This window comes from Lepisma saccharinum, chromosome 19 (genome assembly GCF_977018435.1).
Source record: "Lepisma saccharinum chromosome 19, izLepSacc3.1, whole genome shotgun sequence".
In the NCBI taxonomy this organism is placed as follows: domain Eukaryota; kingdom Metazoa; phylum Arthropoda; class Insecta; order Zygentoma; family Lepismatidae; genus Lepisma; species Lepisma saccharinum.
In genome coordinates, this window is record NC_139247.1 from 49,768,693 (window position 1) to 49,786,055 (window position 17,363).

Sequence of the window (17,363 nt, forward strand, 5' to 3'; positions counted from 1 at the left end):
TTCAAATTGTAAAGTTACATAACAGTAGGGACTAAGTATGCGCTTTAAGATACAGGGTGATTCAGAAGTAATGGTTCAAATTGCAAGGGCTAGAAGGGGAAAAAGTGTCAATTAGTATGGTCCGCAAATGAACCGTTTACCAGAAACTGGCGAATGAGTAGGCCATTGACGTATTTCATGATACGAATGCTCATCCTGCGCTGAATGTCCACTAGGTGCCGCTTGGGTTTGCCTTTATTTACAACACGTAACGTTGCCGCGAAGTGAAGGTGAACACGTGACATATCGTACGTTTAATTATACGGCGTACGCTTTTAGAAGGAACATGAGTTCGGCCAATACCCGGCCAGTGCTACTGCGCCGTTGCCAAACTAACTGCTAGCGCAAGGAAAGGACAGAAGATTCGCGATGTATCCATTATTTTGATAATGCATGTACAGTATATATGAGTACAGTGAAATAATATATAGTAAACCCTCGTTAACACGAATCCCAAGGGTTCGTGTTAAAAAAAATCGTGCTAACCGGGGACTCAAATTTTATTGTTGCAATACAGTTCTTTCTACACATTAACCATTTACAATACGTATTTTGTATGTCACCATAAAAAACACTACTACATTAATTATTTTTTTAAAAAAGTACTCACAGATCATTTTCTGGTGAAAAACAGTTCAGTATGTGTTGTGATGACACAGATTCCCAGGATGCGGTGATAGCTTTTATTGTATCAAGCACACTCCTACTTGGGGTTTCAGTCTTCTACGTTTTAAAGAATAGAAAAACACATCGGAACACACAACTGAATTTGTTGGTTAAATACGTATAAGCTCATTGTTGACGCAATTGTCGAGCAATTGCACCCAAGTTTTAATATTTATGTTACTCGTACTGGCTATGTTTTAAAGAATAGAAAAACATCTTTGAACACATTGTGATCTTAATCTGTTGGTTACAATACTGTATAAGTTGATTGTTGGCAAGATGATAGAGATTGTTGAGCGATTTCTTACATGCAGAGGAACGACAGAGGAACAAAAAAAAAAAAATATGAAAAACTTTGAAAGTTCGTGTTAAATGAGATCTAATGACACAACGGACTGAAAAACAGTTCGTAATTCGTGGTAACCGAAATTCGCGTTAACCGATAAAACTTTCTATAAGATATAATACATCCCTGCCGGGACCAACAATTTGTTCATGTTAACCGAGTGTTCGTCTTAAGCGAGTTTGTGTTATATGTAATGTGAATATTTCTACACAGGATTATAATATCATATCACTGTAGCATATACGAGAAACCCATACCTGAAAGAAGCTTGAAGGTATTTATTCATCACCGCCCTCGTCGTCTTCCTCGGTCTCCGTGTCACTGATTTCACTCATTTCCCAGTCACTCTCCTCGAGGATAATGATTAGATTTTGCACTCTTGGTGCCTGTACTACTGGTGCTAGGTTTTGAGAGTGACATTATTTAATATAAAAATAACACACACTATCGCACGAAAGGACTGTATTTAATCTTTTCGCAAACTGTGCTTTGTGGCGCACGAGTGAACGATAAGCGAATAATTTTACACCTGCCTTGCTACGAAAACGCTGAACTCAAACTGACCCAGACTTTCAATGTTCGAGAATGCCCAGAACAATGAAGGATCGTTGTTTATATCGAGGCGAATTCAACACCCACAGTTTTCCCTAGACACAACAACTCAGCTGCGTCAACACGGTGGCAACGAAAAAACAGGCGGAAGGAAATGAAAGGTAATGTTTCCCTTGTTTCTTCAAGGAACGATAACTCCGGCTGTAGGCGACGGAAATTTATGGGACTTGGACAGTCAGGTTCAAAATGTATTTCCCTATCTTATGATGAACCTTAAAGTGGCGAGTTTTATGAAAACATCTTGCGCGCAAGAAAAATACAGAACACGGCTTTTAACTTCCGCGCCACAGTCTCCTAACTGTACAACGTTGCACTCCTGCCATTGGCTGATTGCCACGCACACCCTCTACGTGGCCCCGCCCTATATCGCTTCTAAAAGCGTGCGTCGTATAACAACATTCTGAGTCAGATGTACGTGTTGACAGATTTCCTTTGCTTATTCTTGTGTGTACTATTCACCCTTACGGATTGTACCTTCATACTGTATATTTATTAAAACATATTTGATTATTTCATTACTTCCTTTTTGTATTGTTTTCTGCTTTGTACTCTTACTTTCTCTCAATCGCTTTTCCCCCTCTTTCCCCCTATCTCTCGCGTAAAGAGTGGTAAAAGGCTATTGTTGTGAATTGGACCTGCCACGAAGGCAAGAGCAGTGATGGTCAGTAGCATGCTCCGGCCGCCTTTATCGCCCAGGCACACACTGATTCCGGACTGGGTAAACCTTAGAGAGTCGCTCTATCCAGGGACATTGAAAAAATCTCACCTGAGGCAATCCACACTGCGAATCGAACCGGGTCTCCTCGCGTAGCAGTCAGTCGCCCTTATGACTCTCAAAATACTTCTATGCTAGTCACACACACACGCACTACATCACACACTACTACAGTGCACTATTATCATTATGATCACCTCAGAAAATGTAATGCTATCATAGTTCCATGAAGTCTTTCAATTCTACGGCGGAAGTAAATTTGAAATGAATTTAGAAACGCACAACCTGAAAAAACTTCACGGGGAAATTCTTTACGCCTTTCGTACTAAACACTGACAACGAGCTAGAATAAGTAATTCCACATTTACGTTGTCTTACGCACCAATTCAGGTGACTTTTAACGATGTTTGTAGGTTGGTAGTCCTGCATAATTGCTTTTGAGTGAGTACTAAAGTTGGCAGCACTGTTACATGCAAAGAAGAAATCGACAGTGTTTACAAAACCAAGCCTGCGAAAGAATCCAGCGCAATGCAATTTCTTGAACAGGAAACGAACGAGACGAAACAAAAGACAATCGCCCTCCGGCTGCTGCAAACCAATGAGATTAATTAGAGAGCAGAGTGAGCCACGATAAAGCAAGCAAGCAAGCAAGTAATTAGAGAGCAAAACTGGTTGATTGTGTTGCGACCGGAACCTCAGTGGCGTCCTTTCGAATTGCATAGAGGGTGAAGTTCTGAACATCAAGAAAAAGACGATCTTTATCTTCCTTCGAATCTTGTCTAAACATGAAGTGACACGGGACCACCACTCAAGACACTGATGTCGATTCTTGTAAGGAGGGCGTTTCACGAAGTGGCTTATTTTCTGATTCTGTACAATATTTTCCCATCTGTTGGCGTCCACGGCGATCAATATACAGGGTGATCCGTTTGAGATGTCAGAAAAGTAAACCTTTGTGTACAATAGCTTAATGTACAGTCATGGAAAATAGTTCTTGGGCCACGAGACCTACGATATCGTAACATCTTAAAGCCTGTTGTCTATGCAACCCAAATAACAAAATTGTCGCTTGGGTTTGCCTGGCGGACCTGGATTCTCGGAAATGATTGAGTATTGACAGCAGCGTGAGTCATACCCCCAGGCCCAGCCATAACAAATAACAGCTGGGTGCCGTGAGACCACCAGAAAAAGTTTCAGGAATTGGTTTCTTAACAACAGCTATTCGTAAGAAAATGTTCTCTTTACTGATATTAGAGTCATTGTCAAGAAAGTTCACTGAAATGGTGGTTTTCGTCGAATCATCATCGCGCAACACACATGCTGTCAACCCAGAAGTCCTTAAAAAAGATTGGAGTTGAAAACAACTACTTGACAAATGATAAGACGAATCGATATTCATTAGTCCCAACTTAGAATTTTGTGTAAGACATGGATCATCATGTCCTATCATCCATTTCACAACTTCATTAATCATCCTCATCGCCTTTGTTGACGCTAAGTGCTAGAAAAGCAATATAAAATAAGCAAAATTAAGAAATTAATAAATGACATTTTCAGCGATTTCACGCAGCGACTCAGTTGCATGTAGACAAAGTTTCATTAATCGGGAACCAAGGGCCCCCTCGTTGTGCTTCATTGTCATTTTCCCTCCACTTTGCCTGCCGCGATTAACCTGATGTTGATTAATGCACAATCCACAAAGTGCACCAAAGCGGCGCATATTATGAATAGGTAAACTGTGATATTATGCTAATTTACAATTTAGTAATAAAATGTGAATTTTGGGGGCTTCAGTTAAGTGGCTGCACATCCATTACGTAATCGCGATATCATCAAATTGTACGAAGCGTGTCTACACCTACGTAAAGTGTCAGTCCCCGTCAAAGGCGTGCGCAGACCCTCTGATTAGAGGGGGATAGCGTTGATTAATTTCAGGCCGGAAAAGAATAACGTAATTTCATCTCACTTGTTTAAATTTTATTGCATTGTTGGGTGTGTTTATATATAAACCCCTCCCCCCGCCCCACACACACATAAATACATACATATATATATATATATATATATATACAACACACACCCACACACACACACACATATATATATATATATATATATATATACATATATACCAACAGTAAAAATCATATAAATTGTCTCTCAAATCTGCGCGTTCCTTTTGCTCCAAACAATTGTTCATGCACTTAAGAGAAAACCTTTTAGCAGCAGTACTTCTCTCCTCGGTAATATAAAATGCATTACAGAAAACAAATTGCGAGCAAAGCGACCAATAAATTTTCAGATCCAAATTTTTGCAAAATGAAAACAATGTCGATTTAATATGGTAAAAAATTCATGGAGAGCCATATTATTCTCTTTTAAATTTTTTTTCATTTAGATCGTTTGGCGTCTAGGGTAACTCCCGCCGACCCCTAGCTACGGCCGGCTCTGAACTTGACTAGACTGCAAGAAAAGCAGACATTGCGAGCGAAGCGAGCAAGAACATTTTACAAAAGGTATTTATATTTGTATAAAATTTGAAATCAAGGGGACAATTGCAGCTCTGTCCCTCCCCCCCCCCCTGCAGGTGCTCTTGGCAGTCAGGAAGAAATAATGCAAGAAAGACGTGAAAACAAAATCCATCTTGAGTATCCTTTTGTCCTGCTACTCTTGCTTTCCTTTACTTCCATGTTTGCCCCCTAAAATTGATTTCCGTTCAAGGTTGTGGGGGGCTGTGGTTTCGCCACTGCACCCCCTTCCCCCGTAGTTGCCTTTAGTGTTGCCCAAGAGACGAGACTTTGGCCTGTCTCGTCTCGTGGAAATGCTGTGAAATGCTGTCTCGTCTCGAAAATATTCGTTTGTCTCGGGACACATGATCAATCTCGTCTCGCCTCGAATTTTTAAAAGCCTGTCCCGTCTCGTCCAGGGGCAACACTAGTTGCCTTGAACTTTCATCGGCTTGAAAATACTTAATTTTCTTTAAGAGTATAATATAGTTTAATAACGACGTTTAATAACGGCGATAGGATTCATCTATCCTAAATTTCTAGGTGAAAATATAATTATATAGGGGCATAGATGTCTGAAAGGGAAGCAAGGATTGCCACATCTTCCCCTTAGAAAACGAATGTCAACCAAAAAGTACGTTTTCACATGTATAATTTGATTTCAGTCATAATAATTTACATTAATTATTATAATGAGGATGCAGGAATGCGATAATGCAACACTATTATCGGGGTAATATGCCCCATTGAGAAATACCTTGCTTGTCTCTTCGTAAAAAAAATCTGCAGACGTCCATGATTAGGGGTGCATTTGCCCTCCCCCTGGCCCCATGGGCGCACGCCTATGATCCCCGTGATGGAATATGTAGCGCAAAGCCAGGGATTTAAGATCAAATTTGTTTTGTTATTGTATTTATTAGTAATTACCTCAGTTTTCTTCCTCTGAAGTTAAATTATTCATGACGACGATTTATGATTACATTAAAGACATGAATGAACATACACAATGAATCCATTTTGGTCGGAACTCGAACTCGGAACCTTGTTTGGCAAGAAATAAAAATATCCATAATGCATGAGTGTTTCATTGGAGATGTTCCTCTACTTCCGTCATTTTATCACTAATATATTTCTTTAATATACAATAAGTCACAACTACCTAAAAATAAATATTATTTTGCATTTTCACATGCATATGTTTCTTTACGGTTAGAGTGTGAACTGGCACCTGTTTATTTAGATTGTTCATTATGTTTCGTGTGTAGTTAAAGATAGGAAATATGCTTGAGGAACGATTAGGGCTATAAGAATTCCGTCCGTGACGGAGTGGTTAGCACAGTGAGCTACGATGTCTGATGTCCTGGGTTCGAATCCCGTCGTGCGTATGGGTGTTCTTTGTGAGTGTCCCTTCATCAATTTCATCATATCACTCATCCTCGTCGTCGCGATTAGCAAGATGTGAAAGAAAAACGATGCTAAATAAGAAAATAAAAATACTTATAAGAATCAATCTTATTTCCGGACGTGTCCTACATTTTATAGTTGTGTCTGGCCTCCGGAAGGAATTTGAAAGAAATCTCAAATGTCTTATACGCATTTTGAGCATCACGTAACTTCAAATTAGATGGAGAAACAGAAAAACTGAGGGAAGTCTAAGATAACGTGGTTCCTTGGAGAAGTATGCTTAAATCAAAGAGTGTGCATGGTTGCTACTGGATGTTCGGAAAAACAATTACAATCCCAGCTCAGAAATTACTTCACGATTTTCTAGATCCGAAAAAGTCCGGATATATGTATAAAAATGCTTACTTTGTGAAGTTTTATCGATATACGTGTCGGTAATTTGTTCGAAGTAACAAGTAATTTTTCTCGTTATTGGAGAAATAAGGCACACAATTCTGTTTTTTCCCAGTGTATAGTAGTTTTTTTTACATATTAATAAACAAGAACTTCCAGACTTTGTTTACGAAATTGTGAATTTTTTCCTTCCCGAATTCATGGATTGTTTTCTCTTCCTGGCCCCACATCGACGAACAACGTTCTGTCTTACATACACAAGTTGAAATCACATACAGTCGTGCTATTAATTAGCAGTTGAGGAATTTTGAACTCAACCGTTCACTTCAACATTAATTTTTCAGCTGAAGATGTGTCATATTCTCGTTATATGCTAAGATGTTCTAGTAACCTATTATAGTTACTGCAAATACGATCGTGTTCAACATTTTGAGACAATTTGTCCTACTTTCCGCTGAAGAGTGATCTGATAGCCCTATTTGTGACGAGAACTGTTTTTACTCAATTTCTGATATAATTTATTCCAGCATTTCCTTCAACTTCTATTACCTTGTTATTACCTCCAATGATTACACAACTTTTCCTTCGTGCTCGACCTTTGGGTTCAGAAATGTTTACAACACCCCCATCTCCCGCGTGTAAATAGCAGGCAACAACACTCTAGAAAACCACAATGTATACAACTTGTTTACTACATATTTTACGAAAATATTAGAATGTTAGCTTGATATAACTGTGGATTGGAACGAACGAAATAAAATACCTGTTTTATACGCACACTGGAACGAGCGCAGGCCTGCTGTGAGTCACTCTGGAAGTGAAGGTCACTGATCGTAGCTGTTGGTGCTTGCTTACTACAAGCAGGCGCCTTATCTTTGCTCAAGGAAACACGGAAATCTTAGTTACTTTCTTTCGCCAGACTAATGGTGAACATTTACAGGAACGTAAGGAGTAGTATCGTATTCTATTGGAATTAGATTTCGTGGTGTTTAAAAGATATCATAACAATATGTAAATCTCTTTTGTGACCTACACTGAACTTATTTTAAAGTTTCATTGACATGTGAAAGCGGAAATTTAGAGATCCTTCTTCCTTACGATTTCTAAACAACCGAAGAGTGTGGTGAACGTGAAACTACTTATTGTTCGCATCAACGATATGCATTATACAAATGGTCCTTAATCAAAAACCCTATTACATCACAGGAAGTGATATTTAAAATATTCTACCACGTATCCAACGTAACCAATATTCAGATTGATTCCAAGCTTCTGTTTGGGTTATTTTGTGTCGCATTTTTACCTCTTGTGATAATCGCGACGACGAAGATGATGGGTAATGATACGAATGCAATGCTACATCTAAGCCTCAACAGGTTTCAAAAATGGATCATCTGGCTTTGTAGAGAGTTACGGTGATTTTGATTTTTATTTTCATTTGGTATTTTAAGTCCACTTTATTCACACAAAGGCTAATCGAGACTGCATCTACAGTTTAAAGTGGGATCCTAACCACTGTGTCTCCACCGGGTATCGAACAGGGGACTCCTTGATTACAATACGACTCCTCTACTACAGCGCCATCGGGAAGGATGAGTGAGAGAGAGAGAAAGAGAGAGAGAGAGAGTTACGGTGACTACGATAATGAAGAATTGAAAGTAGCAGAACGCCTAAGCTATTCTTTTGTCAATATTGGAATCGTTAATGAATGTTATGAATGTCAGTTCAAATTGAAAAAAATAAACTGCTTGTAAAAGATTTCCAGAGTGCCGTTACAAATCGTTAATTTTTCTCTTTCCACACATTACTTTGCTACTATGTAGATATTTGCATGCTAAGATGTAGAAAGTGCTGCATTTTCAGTGTTTGGAATTGCGATTTATTTCTGAGAATGGAGTGAGTAGTGGGAAAAGGATCACCTCACATGTTTGGATTATAGCTCCCCGCCAAAAGAAAGACACAAAATATATATCGGCTGTTGTTCTTATAAGGAAATATAACATGTATGAATTGTCTCAAGAAATATTGGAGCCTATTCACATCCCTACGGAACTTGGAAGAAAGCCCACGTAGAGATTGGGAAGTTTTGTTACGACAAAATTGGGATGTATAGTAAATTAAAATGCAAAGTCCTACCTTGTGCTTTGCACCAAGCCATGAAGGCGTATAGGGGGTGTGGAGTTAGTGGAGTTAGGGCCCCACGCTTTCTTCATCAGGCGGAAGTGGGAATGATGTGATCAGCACCACGCCCTTGGCTGCCATACCCCCCCTTCCCCAGAGTTTCCTCCAGGTACCGACTTTATACGACGCTGGGTGGGCACCGAAGCAGCTTGAACAGGTGGACAAAATCCCGATTATCCCCCGTCGAGGATCGAACCCAGATCTCTCGCATGGTAATAAAACGCCCTAACGACTGTGCTACTGCGGCACATACAGTAATTAAGGCAAGAATTGTTTTAGCGTTTCGTTCAACGTTTTTAGGGGAATCATTTTCGGAGATATAACGGGTAGCTCTTGTCGGTTCTGCGACCTGGGTTGAGAAAAGGCGATTTTCTGACGAACAACATTCCACCTGACAAGTCACGTGACTTTCCTACATTTCCTGTGCCTGTTGGCTTTTGCATGAAAGACGAGTTGCTCTTGAGACAGACAGAATCACCCGATCACCTAATGGTGCAATGTGTGTTGCCTACCCTTCCAGCATTATTTAATGCCATTAAAGTCTTATGGGGAAGAACTTTTTTCCACCACTGTACGTATCTCTGAGCAGTTTGTTGTAATATACTGTATGCAGAAAGGATGTAAGCTTTGAGTGAGTGGAGATATACAGACTTTAGCCATATGGCTGTACTAATGTGCATATAACACTCGAAAATTTTACATCCCATACGATACATTGTGCGCTGTTGTGGCGTGACTACTATCTGTATCTATCATGAACGCTAGCGCCACGCGGCTGAAGTATGTAAAGCTCCACACTCAAAACTGACACCCTTGCTGCATATATTACAACAAACTGCTCAGAGATACGCACAATAACCTATTGTACACAACGGTTTACTTTTCTGACATCTCAAACTGTTCACCCGGTATATGAAATGTATGTATGTACAGCGTTTTCTTTTCTGGGAAGAAAGGTTTCGGAATTCTTCAACTTGATTTCTTGTTGCGTTTAACTATTCATAATTATTATGGCCTGTTTATAAATAAATCACTTATAAAAGAATGATAATAATAATAATAATAAAACACGGCAGATATAAGTTGAAAAGAAAGTAGAAACAATCTGATACAAGGCAGTGAGAAAGAAGTGCCTTAAGGGGAGTATCAATTGCCTGTCTGGACAATTGAATGATTGAATTTATGTTTTAAGTCCAATTTATGCACAGCAACGCTAATCGGGACTGAACCTACAGTTTAAAATGAGATCCGAACCACTATGTTCCTCCACCGGGTATCGAACCCGGGACTCCTTGATTACAAGACGCCGACGTTACCACTAAGCCATCAAGGACGGTCACTGCTACCAGTGCGTGGAACGACCTCCCCAATGACATAAGAAACTCGTCTTCTCTCGGCCAATTCAAATCAAAATTAACAAATCATCTTCTGGAGTCAACTTACCTGTACTGAAAACAGGGAAATAAAATTAAAACTTCGTGTAAACTTGTAGGACCAACACCCATAGACTTTTTCGGTAATTTGACTATGTTTGTTGTGTGTGTGTTTATGTACGTGTATTTTTTTTACTTAATGTGTATGTATTTTTGCTTTTATTTTTTATGTTTTTTGCGTCTTTCTCTTTTATTTTTTCTTGTGTTTTTCTTTTTTTTTTGTATCTTAATGTTCTTAGTTTTTATATATTTCACAAACAGTTAGCTATAAAAATCAATTTATAAAATGTAAAGTAGAGATGGTTAAGTGGAAGAAAAGGCTTGTGCCTTAACTTCGCCATCGAAAACAAGGAATAAATAAATAAATATATCTGGACAATGTTAGCCTAATTGTTGTAACTTCATGATCCTTCCTTACAGAAACTATAAGGCATAATAAGATGAAATTTCAACATTATAGTCTCTGTTTATTTGTTATCACTTTAGCACAGGTTTTTTCTATCATTGTGACGATATGAATACTATTTAAATAAGGTAAACAGTTGCAAATCAGTATTGGTACGAATTTTAACAAATGTAATACAAGATTGTATCTCTACACGCAATATCAGGAGAATCTTCATTAAAGAAATATGTAGGTTCAGCTTTTCCATGTTTTCATTACTTCGCAAAATATGTATAATATTGTACCTGGTTACAGTAAATACTCTGTCGTAAGATTTATAAAGTAAAACACATTTATACTACGTGGTTGATGATTAGCTTTACAGTACACAATATCACTTTTTTGAGGGAGAGAGGGGGATACGGGAAGAAATACCTTACTTTTTAAAACACAGATTTTATTTTCATTATTTTAATGGAAGTAAATTTTATATTTTTGAGGATGCATTAGTGCAGGTGTTCCCAAACAATTTCGTTTCGCGGCGCCCTTAGTGTTTTAAAGATTTTTCACGGCGCCCAAGTAAGAATGCAGGCCTATCTAACACTTGCAACGGTCACTTAGTGTGGTTAGGTTGCTTGCCTTAACTTAAAAAATATTTCAAATTCAGAAACATTTTACATGTAAAAAGTACTAAATAAGCACATATTTGGATTGATGCGATGGTCCGATTCTAGAACCGTAGAGTAACAAGTTAAGTGTCATTTCAGTGAAAATATTGGGACATTTCGCGGCGCCCCTGTAAGCCAGCCACGGCAGCCACTTTGGGAACCACAGCATTGATGGATGCTCATGTACCCCCCCCCCCCCCGCGCACGCCCATGGTCTGTTTGATCCGCAGGCCCTGTGACGTCATGTCTGAGAAGAGAATCGAACGATTTAATCATAAATCTATCTTTGTTTCCTGCCTATCCGCATCACGCCAGTTAGCATGTCACAGGAGCGTGCAGTCAGCCACACGAAAGGATTCAAATCTATTTATACCGCTCCGTTATTCCCTAAACTCTCTCTGCATCTTATTTGGGGAGCTGCGAAAGTATAGGCACGCGATGTTGCAACAGCGGCAATACCGACTGGTTTATCGCTTCCCCCTCTTATCCCCCGGTTTGTGCGCCATCTGGCGTAATGGGAGTTTACAAACTGGGAACAAATGTTAACGTTAACAATTGCATGAAATTTACTACCAGTGCTGCAACCTGCCGGCGTTTTCTCGACTTGTACGCACCAACAGTCGTTACTTCCCAGATTCAGGCTCATAACGCGACAAGAACAAATCGAATGGCGCAATCGATTATCCAAATTTAGCTTCCGGCTGCGACAAAAATCTAATGGGACGTTTAAAGTACAGGGTGTTCGAAAAGTCACTTAACCAAGACTTTGAACATAGTAACTTTTGTACATAAAAAAGCGATAGATACATAAACCTTGCACTGGGTATTAACTTTGTCTACATGTGAATATTCTGTACATGGTATGGGGGAAAAGTTACCAGGGTATAGAAAAGTGTTCGTACGAAGTAAAAGTGAACATGGATAAATACAGTTATGGAATCGCTTGCAATAATTCTCGATGTGTATCGATGGTCTCTGTTGGTATTTATCGATCTGATTGATTTGGTGTTTTAAGCCACTTTGCACAGTAAGGCTAATCGGGACTGGACCTACAGTTTGAAGTGGGATCGGAACTACTATGTGCGTCCACCGGGTATCGAACCCGCGACCCCTTGATTACAAGGCGATGACGCTACCACTGCGTCATCCGGGAGGCCCTATTATCGATCTGATAAAAGAACGTTAAATGCTTACGCATTTTATGAAATACAGACGATTTATGGAGTCAATTCAAATTCATGAAAACATTTTTTCCTTTCCGAAATTACAGGTGTACTTTGAAGCATTGGAGCCGCGGTGAGAGCGTCTGATCCGGGATCGATTTCCGGGTTGGTGGTGATCGAAGGTCAGAACTTTTCCGGCCTTGTCTCCGCATAAGGCGGCCGGAGCGTGGTGCTGATCAAATCACCTCCAAAATGGCAGAGTTCGAGGGAATGTGTGGGTCACTACCCCCCACTCCCCTAAATGTGCATCCATGGCACGGTGATATATGCACGGGGAACTATATTTTCTTACGCTTTACTTTGTAGAACTGGAGCAAGCAGAGAGGAAAGAGCGGTTTAGCTTATTTTACGTCGTTTGTCTGATACTTTTTGGCTCATCGCGAAGATGAAAAATGATATGATGACATTGGTGAAGGGCAGTGTTGCCACATGAAGGGAAATTTCCCCTTTTGCAGGAAAATTTGGGCCAAAATTTTATTCAAAAGGGAAAAGGGAATTTCGATGAAAAATACCACAATTTCACGGAAATTTTATGACATCTGACTCTACATTATACGTTCCAGTTTCATATCCAAATTTTAATTTTTTTCTGTTCCTTCTTATTTCCGCTCTTTTGACTACAAGCCTTTATCTACTTCTATTTCTTTTAAGTTTATTGTATGTCGCTTTTCTTTATCTTCGGATAATTGTAACGATGAGAATTAATGATTTACTGGATTCCTGATCAGGATTCAAACCTGGGGAATCTGACCAGAAAATGATGAAACTGACATGTATGGGAACATTTTGTTTCATTTTTTATTCATACGAGCATGGACCAACGGAAATATTACTACCACTACTGCTGCTACTACTAGGGCACTGCTAGTAGTAATAATAATAATTATTATTATATTTGTTTAGGTGAAGGGAAAAATTGGTCCAAAAAGGGAAATTTTGCCCCTTGGAAAGGGAAATTGTGTCCTCAGGTTGTGGCAACACTGGTGAAGGGAAGCTCACAAAGAGCACCCATACCCAGGACAGGATTCGAACCCTGGACCTAGACCACTCCGCCATGAAGGTCGACAGGATAACTGTACAGTCACAGAAAAAAATACTTCCCCAATAGAGCCTTAATACCAGTAGTCTTATTTCATTCCGCGACTGTACGTCAGATGTGAAGTTGGTGTTTACTTATTTATTATATTTTAGCTTTTTGATACAAATGATTGAGAAGATGTGTCAACGTGTCTGTTCATTAAGGAGGCTTTCTGACGAAAATGACACGTGGCGCCAACTTAAATGATCCTGTGGGGGCCGAGCCCACTCAATAGTTTGTCGTGTTCTTACAATTATTACATATTTGTTATAGTGATTCATGATGGACTGCTTATTGAAATAAGATATTAAAAATAAGAGTAAGGATGCACTGTTGGTATGCATTAACATCATGATTCATGGAAGAGAGGATTTTCGAATTCTTTTGACCCCCCTCCCGAAAATGTAATTGATTTGATATGGGCACATCAGCACATAAGTTATTTCTGCCCGTTACACAATACGTGAATAAGCTCATTAAATAAAACAAAATTGTGGACAAAGTCCCTAACAAGAAAATGAAAGATTTTCATTAAAAACTTCCTAACGCAATTTTTAAAATTAATTCATTCATTCACTATAATGTTGCCCACGAGACGAGACTTTGGCCTGTCTCGTCTCGAAAATATACGTTTGTCTCGGGACACATGATCAATCTCGTCTCGTCTCGAATTTTTAAAAGCCTGTCCCGTCTCGTCCCGTGGGCAACACTAATTCACTACTTAACAAAAAATAAAGCTACTGTTCCAGAGGATAAAATTTCCTCGCCTTCTACTAAAATCTGAGGCTGCAAAGGGGCACTCAGTACACGCAAGGACAAACACGACAACACAACTCCACAGAGGATTATTCTGGCCGTGTTGGCCTGCAACAAGTAGTCCCAGGGGTGTGGTGAAATGAAGGTACCCTTGACACTCTGTGTCCCCTAGCGAAAGTGAAATATTGTGCATGGTTTATGAAGATCTTGTTGTTTATGAACGTTTTCAGCTGATTCTAGCTCACGGAAATGTGTTATTGTGAAGCAAAGTACGTCTGCTATCTTAGCGTGTTACTTTACCGTGAAGCAGAACATCTGGAAGGCTTCGCGCAAGTGAAGATAGCACCCAAAACGACATTCCACAACAGCAGCTAGGTTGGTGCCGATAGCAATTTTCGACGTGTTCTTTCTCTATTTTAGTGTGCATACAACCAGTTTTTAATAACAAAGAGCGGCGAAAGAACTCTGAAATCGCGGTTTTTTTCTTACGTGGCCCACACTTTAGGATCAAATATCCCCGTTCTTTGTGCTTTCCTAACCCTGGAATCACTTTTACATTACGTAAAACATTGAAATCTGTCGATTAAAAAATATCGACGTCATTCTTTAGGGGGTACAGTGGGTCAACGGTCCCGAAATGAGGTTGGCTTTTGCGTGCCTTACGAGGAGGTCACCCCTTATACACCGCCGAAAATTTGAGAAAAATCTAAATTTTCAAATGAAAGAAGTAAAACAACTCCGGAAAAACATGGTAAATGCAAATTCTCCTTAAACTAACCTCCGATTACAATTTTTGTCTTTGAAGAAGTTTTAAAACGAAGGTCAAAACCCGTAATTGCGAAATATTTACAGTGTATCCCGCTCCTACTTAAAAAGCAGCTGTGATGTCCACTTTTAGAAATCCATTCCCCTCCGAAAAAAATCCCGCTTACACTAGTGTCAAACATCACACTGAGAGACAATACGGCTGACATCATATAAAAAGTTACCCAAACAAAAACTACGGTCAATAATTAAAACACAGTTATTACACAAAAATTCCTTTAAAATTTTCTAACGAATGTCCAGTTAATTAAGTACAATGTAAAAAAAAACTTACGTGAGAACTCCACAAAAAATCACCATTCACACACTATCCCTCACCAAGTAGAATGAAAGGATGTATTTTCTTCCATGTAGGTCAAAAGCACATCAACAGAACTGACCACACAGCCTCTACCGACCTTCATGCCGCACTGCAAGACACGCGCTGTAGATCACGCGACTTTCCCGCCATCTGAACGCAAAACATGGAATTACGTAGTCGTCGACCCTGTCTCAGTGATCCACGTGATTGCACGAACAGAGAAAACGCAAGGTCAGGTGCTGACAAGAATCGATTCAGTAATTTTGCAAAGGAAGCTTGTTGGCGATTGACATCGAAGCGTGCAGTATCCCCCACCCCTTCCCTTCCATCAGCAGCTGTCCGGTTTGTTGCACTTGCGTGCGTCACAACGTTAAAGCGCTTATAGTCTCGAATGGTGACGAAAAAAGCAAAGGCATCCTTTGCCGAACATTTTGCACATTCGATTGAAGTTCTGACGGAAGTTTGCAGTCCCATATGCTAATTGGGATTGGACCTACATTTTAAGTGGGATCCGAAGCAACGTGTATCGAACCCGGGACCCCTTGATTACAAGGCGACGTTATCACAAACGCCATCGGGCAGGCATTCGAAAATACAGCCGACCTCTGCAGCGGAGCGAGCTACGACGCAAGGGGTCCCGGGTTCGCATCCCGTTCTGGGCACGGATGTTCTTTGTTAGTGACCCTTCATTGATTTCACCATATCGTCATTCATCCATATTGTCCCAATTAGCCAAATTTAGCACAAAAACGACGTAAAATAAACTAATTCAATCAATCAAAAATTCGAAACTACCTGGCGAGCTATCAAATGTTAACTGAATTCTTTATGTATAATTTCTTTACTCATAGAAACTTTAAAATGTAATGGTTTTCTCCTTGATAATAGATAGGACGGGTCAATAAAGTATTTAATACATTTAATAATATCGCACTGGACCTTTGGTTGGCGCCAGCCATGTCGGTCTCGAAAATTCCTCCCCTTTCGAAAAATTGCTATGGTATTCCACATTCTGAAAAGTACGTCTGCCTATAATTCCTTCTAAAGGATTCACGTGAATCTTCGTGTGGTGTGGTTTAGATGTTGTCCACATATTCGCAATATTTAGTGGCCAGGTGAGCCTATTTTCTATATCTAGACAACAGCGAAATGAACCACACGAAAATTCACATGAATGGTCGTGAATTATTGAATTGGCATATTGTACACAGGATTCGAAGCCAGGAGCCCTGCGCCAGGAGGTCGACGCTCGGCCACCTAGTCAGCATAAAGTAATAAACAACAAGGCCGCCCGTAGTGTTTTCTGGGGGGCACAGTGATCAAAGGGGGGAATAGAAATTTGTCACTAGAATAATTTGCATAGGAATCCCCCACTAACTGCATTTTCCCCATGTTGATCCATTCAAGCATTTCCCAAATTTTCTCAAAACTGGGCTAAGCAACCCCTCCCCCCTTTAAATTAGGAATTTCTACTTCGATCACTGTTGGCAGAATAATATTCCATTCCTTGGCCTTTAGTTATAAATTCATATTTTGCCTTTTATTATATTATTATTTTTGCAAAGTATCAAATTGAAATTTGAAAATACCTTGGAGTTGTTCTCAAGTTCAGACTTGAGTCCGCTATTTAAATAGAAACTCGATTCGCCTTACTTCTTTTCCATACGCATCTATCACTTTGTTGATAAACAGTTTCTTTTTGCCTTTTTGTACTTTCTCAAGATGCTGTCTTTCATGGCACCCCTCCATGTTACCACGCTACACTTTCACCATTCGACTTATTATGAAGTTTTTACTGATATCTCAGGGGAGCAAGTGCCCTCCCTGCCCC

The 17,363-nt window shown here is 39.7% G+C and overlaps 1 protein-coding gene across 2 annotated transcripts in view; it reads right to left on the reverse strand.

The window, feature by feature from the left end:
- Positions 1-17,363, reverse strand: part of tws (protein phosphatase 2 regulatory subunit tws) — a 241,570-nt gene that overhangs the window by 104,947 nt on the left and 119,260 nt on the right. The window contains exon 1 of one of the 2 annotated variants that reach the window (XM_083140838.1): positions 15,506-15,643. The exons of the other annotated variant lie outside the window; for it this stretch is intronic. The gene's annotated coding sequence lies outside the window, so the exon portion shown is untranslated. Of the gene's footprint in view, positions 1-15,505; positions 15,644-17,363 lie in introns of those variants that run through there. 2 annotated transcript variants of the gene reach the window in all.